Source organism: Tetrao urogallus, assembly GCF_951394365.1.
Source record: "Tetrao urogallus genome assembly, chromosome: 1".
NCBI classification, from domain to species: Eukaryota; Metazoa; Chordata; class Aves; order Galliformes; family Phasianidae; genus Tetrao; species Tetrao urogallus.
In genome coordinates, this window is record NC_136813.1 from 91238858 (window position 1) to 91252878 (window position 14021).

The window sequence follows — 14021 nt, forward strand, 5'->3', positions numbered from 1 at the left end:
AGTATCTTCATTCAAAAGTTGTACTCACAGATCTAGTGCATGCATTAACCATTTGAATGAATGGTATGATTGAACTCTACTAAGTAGATGAATGCAAACTTGACCTTGTTGTATCCCTAGCACAAAGCTGCTGAAATTCACAGATATTAACTTTCTAATTAGCTCCATGTGTGAAGAATGTGAAGTCAATGGGACTTCATGCATGCAAGAGATCTGCCCCTAAAAAATTATTTTAGGACTGTAGACTATGCTATCCAGAGTGCATTGTATTCATACCAACAACGTGGACAAATAATGAGAGTAGCTTTTAAATCACTGTAAAAACTCCAGGGTCAATGAGAAACCAAGTTTTTCAGGAAAAAGCAACAACAACAACAACAATAATAATAATTGCTAAATGTTGTAATATCATTAAGAACATAGCATTTACCTAGTGAAAACACAAGCCAATTTCCTAAGCCAATAATCTTGCAGTTTTTCAGTGAAGTAGCAATTGTATTGCACTGAAATCCCAACAACCCATTCCAATTTACACTTAGTTATTTGGCAGTCTCAGAAAGTCAATAGAACAGAATAATATTACAGGATTACAATCTTCCTTGGTGATGCATGAGTGAATCAAATTCTTCCCTGGCATCATTGCATTGCAACCAGTGGAAGAATATTAAATTTGCATTTGGCCCATTAATTTCAGCCTTTATCTGCATTAATATTTAGCTAACAGATACAGTTACTCTGTGGCAACGTTACACAGTCATTCATCAGAATTAACCCTAATCAAAGAAATTGTAATTTAAAAGTCTTACTTTTTCTGAAAATAACAAATATTCTAATATCATTAAATAAATCTCATTTGGAGGTGAGAACTTCTCTTTCTGCTGACACATGAAAAGTATCAAGCATTATTCCTTATTCTCTCTTGCTATTCATCAAGGCACAAAAATTCAAACTGATATCTATTGGGCAGAGACAAACAAAGGTCAAATAGCTGCCACAGTGTATGATTTTAGTCTCAGAGAAAGATCTCTAGAGTCAATTGAAATATTCTATTATGAAGAGCACTAACATTTACTTTCTCAACATTACTGATCTTTTTTTCTTCCTCCGGAAACACTTTATAAGAAATATTTGAGACATTTTATTTTCTTAAAAGACAACAGAACTGCTAATGCAAAATTGTTTGATTTTATTTCCCTTCTCCCCAGTACAAGGTAAAGAGGAAAAACAAAGAGATTTTAAATGATAAGCACATCCTTGAAACAAGGCTATTCATCATTCTGTATCATTCCCCTGACATCTACTATCACGAGTGGTCTTCCACTTCACAATTCATATCATAGCCTAAGAAACTAAAATGATGCATTCTGCTGAAGGATTTAAATTTCTATAGCAATACTGTTTGGAATAATTACCAATTATTAATACCAACCAATTACATGGTCTGTGGTCTTTAGTATCTTTACACTAGATCTCTTAACTCTAGCTGTTTGAGGGCAAGAATCAATACCCTTTCAGTAAGTGATGGCGATTTCTATCATAACACAAAAGAAAGTTTTCATTTTATTCTAATTCACACACACACAAACAACAACAGCAACAACAAAACAGAAAAGAAATCACATCTTTGTACAGAGCAATTACTCTGCTATCCGGTTTCTTATATTACATTTATACCTTCAATCAGTTTTGTGCAGCATCCTCAAGCTCTTCATCACAACAAGCAATGAGAGTACAGAGAGAGGTGGAAGCGTTCTGTGTGCAAGCAAGTTTTGATGCAGGAAACACACAGCCTGAAAGCCCCCATCCCACCCGCCTTCTCCACACATGATGAACGGTATTGCTGTAGACAGGGATGAATGTGAGTGGGCAACCTGGAATTTAATGTCCTTTAATGAGCAGCCCCCTAGCTCATGACAATTGCCTATAGCGCTGGCTGCTGACAGTTCATAAAAAATCTGTAGCAGAACCCGGATAATCTAAGTGTTGTTACAGCGCTATCAGTTTAGTTCAGTTTTCACACCTGTTGCCTTACCTCACTTAGTGGAGTGTCTGCACTTGTGTAATCCAGGGCCAGCCACTGCCTTGGCTTGTCGTTGCCTTTATGGAGTAAAGCTTCAATAAAAGAAAAGGCTGCACCTGCTGCATAGCAACAAACTGACAAGGTCTGAGAAGCTGAGACAGCTGTCAGGGCAACATGCTGCTACCTGCACTTCCCATGGGCTTTGCGGTCCCAGAAGATCACCCTTTTCTGCTTTTCTTCACAATTCTGCTTTTCCTTCCTCTCCTTTCCAGTGGCGAGGGATTATGATGCTGTCATGCTTCAGGGAGGAAAAAATCCTTCTGTCACAGGCATTATTAAACAGCAAGCTGTGGCGAGACCAAGATTTTTAATTCATTAGTCCTGGCAAACCTAAAATACAAACAGACTTGCTTCATAGGACAGGAATGTTTTCAGCATGACCCAATCAGTGTCTGTGTCTATTCCAGCAAACTGGCAAAGATAGCATGACTCCAGTCAGCAAAAATGTCTGTGGCTCCAATCAGCTTGGGGTGACATTGCCAACTTGGACCGGCTGCAAGCGGACTATCAAATGATAGCAGCAACGATCAGAGCTAACAACAAGGGATGGGCTCGGTGTTTTGGGCTCGGTTCGCGCTGGCTGCGGTGAAGCGAGGCTCGGCTAATAGCAGGCGACAGCACTGCAGCTCCACAGAGGCAGCGGCACATTTCAGAATGCGTGCGCCGTGAAAGCAGATGTATTTATAGATGAACTGATAATGACGGCGATAAATGAAGCTGACTAAATCAGAGACTTGACTGAACTCAGAGGATTTCCTAGTGTGATTTCTGGTAGCATTTCTCAGCTTTGAAACTGCAGGCAAGTAATTAAGAGAGAAATCTTGAACTATCACAAAAGAGAAAAACTCCTTCTGTTTAAATTTTTATCAGGCACGTGTACTGCCTACATAATGTTATTTGATTGATTGCTACCACTGTAATTAAAGAAATGGAAAACAATTACAAAATGAGTACACAACAATATTAAAAAAGGGGTTCTTTTTTTCTAAAAAAAAAAAATAATCAAGTTATGTTTTGAAGGTATATTTAATTCTAAACTCCAGATGGAAAAGCTTTATCTAACCCAAGTGGAGGAACTGCTAGATTCTTCTGTTGGCTCAGCTGAGATATACAGAGGTTGCAGGACAAGTTGAAGTGTAAAGGCTCTCTGAAGCCAAATCTTCATCCTCAGCCTCCCACCTCTCCTCAGTTTCTGGCTTCAGCCCAGGATTGCTGTAATCATTGCAGATCTCAGGAACTCAGCAGCTGCCCTCACAAGACCTTTTTCATACTCTGAAATGACCAAACTACAGAGATATTCTATCCACATTGCCCTTCCGCCAGCAATGATCCAGAAGGGTATCAGAGAGCCATACCATTAGCTAGGTGTTTGGTGAGGCAATCTTCTGAACTGAACTGTGATTTTAGAGCAAGCATTAGGCCCAAATAGTCAGTCAAAAGCAGAAATGCATCTCTGACTATGCTCACCCTTTTCTCTTGATGTATATCTGAAAACAAAAACAAAACAAAAAAAATGATGGTGCTTTCCTCTATGTCTCCTTTGGAAGAGGAAGGAAAGAGATTTGTCCCCAATCATAATCACTGCTTCTAACAACTTTCTACGGATCAATAGCATCAGCAGCTAATATTGATCTCCAGCTCTAGGACCAGCTATTGGGAAAGTATTTGGAAATACAGAAAACCCTTGCTTCACTGACGTTACTAAAAATACTTTTTTTTTTTTCTGTTTCTACAGAAACAAGGTTTAACTGAAATCAGTCTGGGGCTCCTCAGTACAAGAGGCCCTGGAGCGTGTCCAGAGAAAGGCAACAGAGCTGTGAGGGATCTGGAGCACAAATCTGATGGGGAGCTGCTGAGGGAGCTGAGCTTGTTCAGTCTGGAGAAGAGGAGGCTTAGGGGAGACCTCATAGCTCTCTACAGCCACTTGAAAGGAGACTGTGGTGAGGTGGGGGTCATCCTTTTCTCCTAGGTGACAGCAATAGGATGAGAGGGAATGGCCCCAAATTGCTCCAGGAGAGGTTCAGTTTGGGTATTAGGAAGACTTTCTTTTCAGCAAGAGCAGTGATGCAGTGGCACAGGGAGGTGGTGTAGTAACTGTCTCTGGAAGTGTTCAAGAGCTGTGTGCATGTGGCACTGAGGGACGTGGGCATGGTGAGGGTGGGCTGGTGGCTGGACTGGGGGATCTTAGAGGTCTTTTCCAACCTTAATGATTGGAAACATAGGAATGGTCCTATGTAATCTCTTCTGCCTTTATGTGGACAGATGACATTTAGATGGTATAGGTGGCTTCATTACATGTCATTACAATAAAGCCTAAAAAAGGCTCTCCACATAAAATTATGACATGCAAGATCTTCAGTAGTCATAACAGCAAGGGTCTTGGTCAGAAAATATGGCTGAATAGTTCAGGAGTGGCTTTTCCAGAAAGCTCTGACACTCCACATTTCCAGATTGACACTTCAGTTGTACTCTGTTCAAACAGCATATGTGTTTGAAAACTGAGTTCATAATCATGTTTGCAATCCATTGTATACATATTTTTAAATGTCAGTGTTTCTAGTTAAACCTTGTGTTGTTATCCATGGTTTACAATGGAAGACAGAAACACCTGTGCTGCACTGAACGTGCACACATTTGGGTTCTTCTCCAGAAGACTATTAATCATGAGCTAAGATATCAAAATTGTACAAACAGCCAAGATTTACATTCATTTAAATATCAGTTCTATGCTTTACACAATCCTTGGTCATCTGGAATTACTAGTTAATGTAAAGGCAGCATATTTTAAGAATCCCAGAACATTGTGGCATTCTACATATAGGACATTAAATCTGAAATATCAAGTTGAATGATTTGACTGTAATCATTTTGTCACATATTTACTACTGAGGTAATACAAGAAATAACAATATATACTTAAATAGCATATTTTTGTAAGTTTTTCTTTTTTAAATTACTTCACAGCAATAAACTGGAGAAGAAATCCATTTTAAACAATGGGTAAATTGAAGTTCAGGGTGCTTCAATACTGTGATTTGCTGCAACTAGTAGTTGAAGGCATTGTAAATCTGGGAAGGAGACACATCCCGCTTCTCCTATTCTGTAGTCTGATTGAAATCTATGTATCCAAGAAAACTATTCACCCCTTTATTGCAACACAAAGAATACTTCTTCCTAACAGTTTGCATGTACTCCTCATTGTCATATTTGTGAAAATTACAGGATGCCTATAACTCCATTATTTATTTTATTTTACTTCATTTCATTTCATTTCATTTCATTTCATTTCATTTCATTTCATTTCATTTCATTTCATTTTGTGCAGGGCTGTGCCCTGTTTCATTTCCACAATACTCTTAGACATCAGATGCCTGGTACCCAAACATGTTAATGCTTTATCACACTGCAAAGCTGGTGATAAGCAAGAAGAAGATATCATCAAAAACATCTTAAAGAGACATACACTAAATTAGGAACACTGGAAGTCATTGATGCTCAGTAGCAGAGACATGCAAATCTGTAACAATTTTAGAATGAAGTATAAGTTATTCTACGGATGTTAAAACAAAAAAAAAAAAAAAGCCAATATCTGCTATCTAATAAAACACCTGTTGCCTTCTCTTTTTTAGCTTTGCTACTCTCAATTCATCTCGGCTTCCTAGTATAAGTAGTATTTTAGTAGCATATGATCTCATTCGTGCTAAAATGGTGTTTCGCAGATTGTCAGTCACTGTTTAAAAATACACTTTAAATATTCCATCATATGGAAGATGTCCCAAGGAGAAATGAAGAAAAAAAAAAATATATATCCTTTGCTTAAAATTGCTCCTACAGCAAAATCTTCATTTTACAAATTCCTCTGAGCATGAAAAGAATCAGTTTTGAATATTTCTGATTTTGCTGCACATTATTGCTGTAGCAAAAAAATTGTTATAAGAAACCTCTGCAGGAACCATTTGGTCCTCCTTACTTAGATTGAGGCTGACCAGGTCAAAGCTGCTCCTTGCCAAGGAGAATTGACTTTAAAAACATAAAAACTGGTGGGTAACACTTTTAGTTCCATATTAGGTGTAGAATTAAGGAAAACAACATAAACAAATACCAAAACACCTTGATTGCAAAGCTCAGCATTTGCCAGACATTGAAAGCTTGGTTGTATATTCCATTTTGCCTGCCGTGGTAATTGAAAAAATGCCTTCACACCATCTTTATTGATTCAATCTCTTCTATAAGGATAACCATTTCAAATCAGCATGAAATGAGTAGAGAAATAAGTAGAGAAGTGGTTTTTTGTTTGTTTTTGTTTTTTATTTTTGTTAAAGAGGAATTTTAAAAATTGGCTTAGTCAAGGTAATACAGAATGACAGGAGCTGACTCAACATTTTTTTCACCTGCCTTGTGATCATCTGGAAATAACTGCAACTTGAATCATTTGAAAGTCTGACTATTGAAAAGCTCCAGCAATCTGTAGACAAAAACTGTGGGAAGCTAATGATGCTGACAGGAAGAAAACATAAACCTCTGAGACAGGAAGCTGCCAAAGGTCCTCGAATATTTATTGGATGAAGAGTAAGATGAAAGCTGAAGTTAGAAATATTACTGGAAAAGGATCGCTGTTGTCAGAAATTAACAGGTGCAAACATTCACTCACATCAGCACAGAGATGCAAATAACCTTTAGAAATTAAATACAGGAAGAATACAGCAGGTCATCTGAATAGGGAATGATGAAGAGGGATATGGATAGACAGTATGCAGCAACGCACTGGGAGATTAATAGACAAATATTCGAAGCTGGCACTGGCTAGAAAGAAACATTAGCACTCTCCTGAAAGCACTAAAACACAAATACATCAAGTTTATTTACTGATTGTGTCGCTAAACCATAATAAACTGTCTTAGGACAAAAGGACAGCTCTCTTACAGTCATGTAAAAGTTGTCACTCCACTTCAATTGGACCTTTCTTGTCCTAAGGAAATGCTTAATTCATTTTGCTAAAGAACTTACCTGGAGGAAATGCTGCAGAACATTACAGACTTATTCGATGATGGCTGAGGTCATCATGCTCCCATGGATACAGCCACAAGACTTTCAAACCAATACACTTTTTTATCAAACTTTGTTGCTGTCAGGTAGAAATCAGCCTCCAAGAGAACCTGTGACAGAATCCCGAGCAGCAGCCGATACTCTGTGCCAATGGCTTTAGCAGTTTAATTAAAATATAGAGGACTTTTAACAGTATTTGCAGTAATGACTCTCAAACATACTGAACAGCTTTGAAAACCGTTATTTCTAGATAACAGAGAATTAGTACTGATTTTGGTAGTCTCTTATTTACACTTACGTCAGATTATGAATAGAATGTACATACCTGCTCTTCAATGCTGCCCCTTAGAGGACACATTCAAGAAATTCATCCATCTCCCGTCAAAGAGCCTTTGGAAGCAGTACAAAGAGAATGCATCAGGACAATATAATGTTGTGCCATTTGAAACCTATTAACAATTTTGATTCTGACTGTTCACCATTACGGTATATTAACATGTCAAATTCCTTAATCACTTCTAGGAAATGCCTCTGCTTCAGTGATGTTTGTCAAACAAAGCAAAAGATTTCCCATACCACTTTTGTGTAAGTCCTCTATTGACATCCCAGTTTTAACTTTGTGATTTTCTTCACATAGTCATCCACACTAATCTGAGAATAAAAAGAAATCTACAAACTAAACATGTACTCTTCTTTTTGTTTTAATTCTTTTTCCTTTTTATGTACTCCTTTTTGTTTAGTTCTGTTGTCAGTACCAGCCGATTGTCTTAACTCCATGGACTGTACCCAGGCTGCCATAGCTCCTGCTTGAGATCTCTCGATCCTGATACTCTTGTGTGAGCAACAAGAATGCCACCTTATCAGGGAGGCAGCACAGAATACTGCTCTCTAGATAATCTGAATTAAGGGATCCTCATAAAAATGTTGAATAATCTCATCTTTCAAGATGCAGAAACTCTATGTTTGAAGTCTGATGATACTTCAAATTCCAACAGATGTGTGCAGTTAGGTTGTAACATCTGGTAGCCATCTATTTCAGATGAAACGTTGAAAGGTTGTGATATTTAAGACTGAAGTCTCAAGTATTCTCCAACAGCATCAAAAGAAAAGCTGAAAGGTAGGTGGGGTAGCACATATTTGGGGACAAATTGCACATTCCAGGTAACAGTTCAGATCATCACCCTGTTTGCCTTTTGACTATTGTCTTTAAACACAGCGTAGAACTAAAGAAGTTGCTATTCGAATAATTAAAATGAAAATTACTCCTGTCTATTCACTCAATTCCTATACTTCTATAGTCATAATAAAATGTCACCCATTTAAAATTAACAAAACCAGCTATCAGTACAGCCCACGCTCCTTGAAATGTTAATTCCAATACCAGTAGCACTAAACAGTTTGTATTACCAATGATTTTCTATGAGTCTGTGCAATGTCATGCTAAGGATTCACTCTAATGAATTTAAGGGAGAAATACCAGAAGTGTGTATCTGGAATTCTTTAGCACAGACACCTAGACATAAAGCATAAGGATTTATTTTCATTAGTTTTAAAGTAAAAATACCATGGATGACACCCTTAGAAATAGATACTCAGTGTTTTATTATTTTAGTTTGGTCTGTGATCCCAGTATGTAAAATCAATTATTAGCTCTCAGCTTCATAATCTCACATGAGTCTCACCAGAACACCACCTTTTGTTTTGTAGTTCTTCCATACCTGCCATGGTAACAGAAAGTCAAGACGAACTACCACAGAGGATGGAGGCATAATGAAGTACCTCAGTAGGTGTTGGAGTTCAAGCTTTCAAACTGAAGGCTTGAAAGGCAGACATCAGACCGCCTAAGAGAGCAAAAGCTGTTACACTTATTTCTTCAAAACCATCATAAATAGAATCATATGTTGCTGAATGACTGCTTTGGGTTTTTCATCTTCTCTACAGATTTCTCTCTGAATCCTATTCCACGGTGTTTTTCTGAGTTCATGCACAAAGCAAGTCTAATCGTCAAATGTCTTATTTTATTTCTAAAGCACGTGAAGTTCAAACAAAGCAAAAAATTTAGCAGTACGGTTCAGAGTTCTGTAGACTCTGCCCCCCAACATTTCCTTCTGTGAAAGTGCTGTCTTCTGGGCCAACCTATCCAAAACCTCTGTAAGTGATCAAGCAAGCAATTATTCTGTCAGAGTTTCTGGAAATGTTAGGAACATAGATGACTTCCATGTATATCTGTGGCATGTTGATGTTCAAAGTGGTGGCATGGCTTGTTGCCACACAGTGTTCTACTTCAGGCACTGGTTTAATGTCTTCTGATTTTGTTGCCAGCTGGCTGAGAAGAAGGATTTCTGCTAATGGACCAGAATAACCAGTGTGAAGTTCTATTTTTGGACCATTTTCACCCAAGGGAATGACTACCAGAAAATTTGCTGTGAATCTCATGAGGGACATTTCTGGGCTTCACAGTATAAAAAGATTATTGAAGGAATCCAAAGGAAGGCAACAAAGCTGGTAATAACACTGGAAGGGATGGTCTGTGAGGAGAGGACACTTGTACTGTCAGGTCTTGTCTGGAAGAGGTCAAGCAGGTCTCATTGCTCCTCGCATCTTCCTGAGCAGAGGAAATGGAGAGGAAGGCATTGATCTCTTCTCACTGGAAATCAATGACTGGATGCATGGCAAAGCTGTGCTGGGGAGGCTCAGGCTGATATTTGGAAAAACTTTTTTTGCTGTGAGTGTGGTCACACACTGAAATAGGCTTCCTAGAGGGGTAGTTGAAGCCCCATGGCCGTCAGTGTTCAAGAGGTATTTGGATAAAATCTCCAGTAAAATGCTTTAATTTTTGGTTACCCCTAAACCGGTCAGGCAGTTGGCCTAGATGGTCTTTTAAACGTCCCTTCCAAGGGAACTATTCTTTTCTGTTCTATTCTATTCCATTCTGTTCTTTCGCTGCATGCATATTACAACACTGGTACATTCACAATTATCTGTCTTGAAGTTGTTATTAAAAAATGTTTGCTGCTTATTTTTTACATTTAAACCATGTCTTGCTGCTTAAATGATACTTTGTGTATGGGAACTGCTGAATCACGACCACCTGAGGCAAGCAATGAGTCAGCCCTGGGAGCACAGGTGAAGGCAATTCACCTGTGCTGCCGGAAGGGGTAGAGCCTGGCTGCACCTCTCCTAGACTGATTTAAGAGCTGACTATCAGTAGGGAAGGATCTCTTCTGCAGATCCCTCATCTGGAGTTTTGCAGTAAATCTGGGATGTGGGTAAGTGTTCTATTTATTCTCTTTTTGTTATTGTAATCTGCTTTGCCAAACTCTCTTGTTAATTTCATAATCATAATGTCTTTATATTCATTGAGTATGCATTTAGGCAATTGTCCATTTACAATATTTATATAACTATATAAATATTACTTTTTCCCTACTGTGTAACTTAAATGCCAATAGTATATTTTTCATCTTAACAGGTTTTAAGTGGCAGGTGGTCTGACTCCTGTTCAGAGACAGGATCACAGTTTAGGGATTTAACTAATGTATTGGAATCAAATCTTGTGATATGGTCCCAGATTTTGGCATGGATACATCTACGGCCTTTGGCATGACACTAAAGCATAATTTCCTTCTTTATACAATGTGGTATTATATCTCCTACTTTGCAGAAGTGTATAGCATTTAGTTATTAACATTTCTTTAAATACTTAAGAAACTGTGTGAGGAAGACTATGCATCACTTGGCAAGATGTGATATTTAGCTACACCTAGGAAAGCTTTTGCGGGACAGAAAGGGCTGCAAAGTGTCTTTTGAACTCTTCTGGTTCACAACCAAATACAGTCAGGCCAATTGCCTGGCTGCTGGCAGATACATGGGGCTGAAAGAGAAGCCAGGAAATAATGGGATACACAGAAGTTCCCTAGGTCATGCTGGTGGGTCACAATCTGTGCTGGCAGAAGGATAAAGAGAGCTCTGCAGTCCCTGGGCCTGATGCCTCATCTCTGGAACTGTTCAAGTCCAGGTAGGATGGGGTTTTGAGTAACCTGACCTAGTGGAAGAGACCTCTGCACATGTCAGGGGTGTTGGAACTGTATGAACTTTAAGGTCTCTTCCAAGTCAAACCATTCTATGATTTAGAAGCAGCTGGGCTAGGAGACTCTCACTGATCTACATTCGGGAGACTTCATGGGTTTCTCAACAGGTATATTCTGAAGATATACAATTACAAAACCTAAGATTTATCCCCAAATACAAACAGAGGTAATACAAGAAAGAAAATCTTCAGTTACTTGGACAAGGTCTTTAAGATTATTTGGGTAGAGAAATGAGGTATTAAAAAAACTGAAAAAAGAAAAAACTCCTCTTTTTTTTTTTTTTTTTTTTTTCCTGAAACATTTATTATTGCTTGAGACTAACCCTTAGAAAATTCTAGATTGGTCCTCTGAGTCAAGGCAGGACACAGTGCAGAAAGGTCTTAGACCTCAGTGGCCCAAGTGCCAACCAGCCTAAGGTCTTGAGCTCACAATCCCACTACTTAGCTATATTTGCTTTATTTAGCGTCAGCAGAGTGAAAGAAATGCAGATCAGATGTGATAGTAGCTTGTTTCTAGGAGTCTGCAAACAGTTGTGATTTCTTTTATTCTTCATGACTTCAACTGAGTGCTATTTCTGCAGAAGTCTTTGGCTATCCAATCCTCAGCCCACCATCCTGTTCCAGTATTTCCTATCTTTTGAAAGTACAGCCTAAAATGACTTTCCCCCACTCCTCAGTTTGATGTTCTCCAAGTTTCCACATCCCATACATGCTGATAAATTCTTCCCACCTCCAGCAAGAGCAGCCAAACATAATAGCAGCTGGTTTGTATTTCCCAGATACTGTGCAATGCACTGGGAAAAAACTCTCAAATCACCATTTCAAGAACTAAAGAGAGATGACTCCCCAGGCCTTAACTGATGCCTGGATTTGGCTTTCTCATGGAAAACAGAACAGAACATCTAAATCTGTTGTTTTTACCCAAAGAATCTTTCTTATGCTATCAAAACCAGAAAGAGCTCAATGATTTTTGCTTTCCCTCATAAAGCAGATGTCCTTGGATTGCGTTTTGGTGTGTGTGTCTGTGACTCATCACGATTTTATACCTGAATAGTACCTGCAACATAAAATAGTTCAAACAGCATCACTTCCATTCTGATACTATCAGCCTTTCCAATCTTGTTTGATTAGAAAAACTTCTGATCTCTTGCCACGTATACAGAGAGAATCAAACATTATGGATCTTTAGCTCAGTGAGGGACTGTGAATGCTAGTTTAAAAATAAGTCAACATTTTCAAAGAATTCCACCCCATGCAAAGATGATTCCTCTCTAAAATCCTCAGAAGTGGGGACTTCAGGAGTGACCAGCTAATTGGATTAGCTACAGCAGAAAGCTTGTATATTGAGTTAAAAATACACTGATGGTAAACAAGTCTTTTTCCTGTCTTGGTTGTACCAGCAAGTGAGATAAGCCTGGGATGCATGTAGCATTTAACTCAGGAGCTGTGCACCAATGACCTAAGAAGTACTCATAGCTGATTAGAGCACTCCTTCTCGTTTTGTGACAGGTGAGATAATCCCAGTCTGGAAAAAGACTGTGCAATTTACTGCTGCTGTTACCAAGAGAATAATGCTCATCTTGAATGCTCAGTCCTATGTGGTTCACACTTCTGTGTGTCCTGCGTAAGTGTGATTCTCTGCAAACTAGGTGTGATTCTCAGGTTTTCATCAACATGATGCTCACATTTGATCACTGGACAAACATCAGCACTGATTGACAAACACAATTGGATATTTTACTCACCATCTCACCAAACACTTTTATGTCCCTAATTTTTCCAATTTGTCAGGTTCCCACTGTGGAATAGGTAAATAGAATCTAAGCCCTTTAACATTCTGCCCTTTTTATGAACTTCGCAAGATCTTGTTAAATTTTACCATCCCAGAATTTGACAAACATATGCCGACAGATAAGTTGGGGATTTCCAAGTGTACAGTAATAGATTTGGGCTGTCAAAAGGGCAGCCAACTGCCAATAGCCAACCCTGTGACCTTTGGATGGTCCTCTAGCATGGTGATGTCTGCACAGAATATAAATGAATAGCTAAAAAAAGATCAAGGCCAAGTCAAAGTCATGATTAGACACTGAGTCCCAAATACCTCCCAATTATAACAGAGTATTTTAGTTCCATATAGATTAATGTATACATGTATATGTTCATAATAATGTAGGTATATATACATGTATATTCCAGAATCAGTAGTATTCTGGTTTATAAAAAATGTAGCAACATAAACTTAACGGAATATATTAGAGCAAGAGAGCAGTTCCAGAAATAATAGAAGACAGCATAAGGCAACATTGCCACAGAGACTGTTGAGTGGTTCCCTTCTTCCCTACTTAAGAGCAAAAACAAACACTGAGTAAATATAACACGCAAAAAAAAAAAAAAAAAAAAAGGATGCCTAGACTGAAGTGAAATGGACAGCTGAAGTGCTGAATAATAATAAGATTTAAACCAGAAGCTGCTTAAGTAACTGGACTTAAATTAAACAGGAGTGCCATGCAATGGTCCAACAATTGAGAGCCCGTGGAGCTTCTTAGGGATCTCAAAAGAGTTCCAGAGACCCCCCCATGGAGCTGCATAGTGTCCACATAGAGCTGCCTAGTGACCCCATAACAGTTCCATTATGACCCCACAGAACTCCATAGTGTTGCCCTAGACCTCTATAGAAACCCCATAGAGCTACATGGTGAAATCAAAATAGTACCATTATGACCCCATGGAAGCCCAAAGTAATCCCTGAGCTGTTCCATTGTGTCCCCATCACAGTTCCCTTGTGACCCCATAGAGATTCCTAGG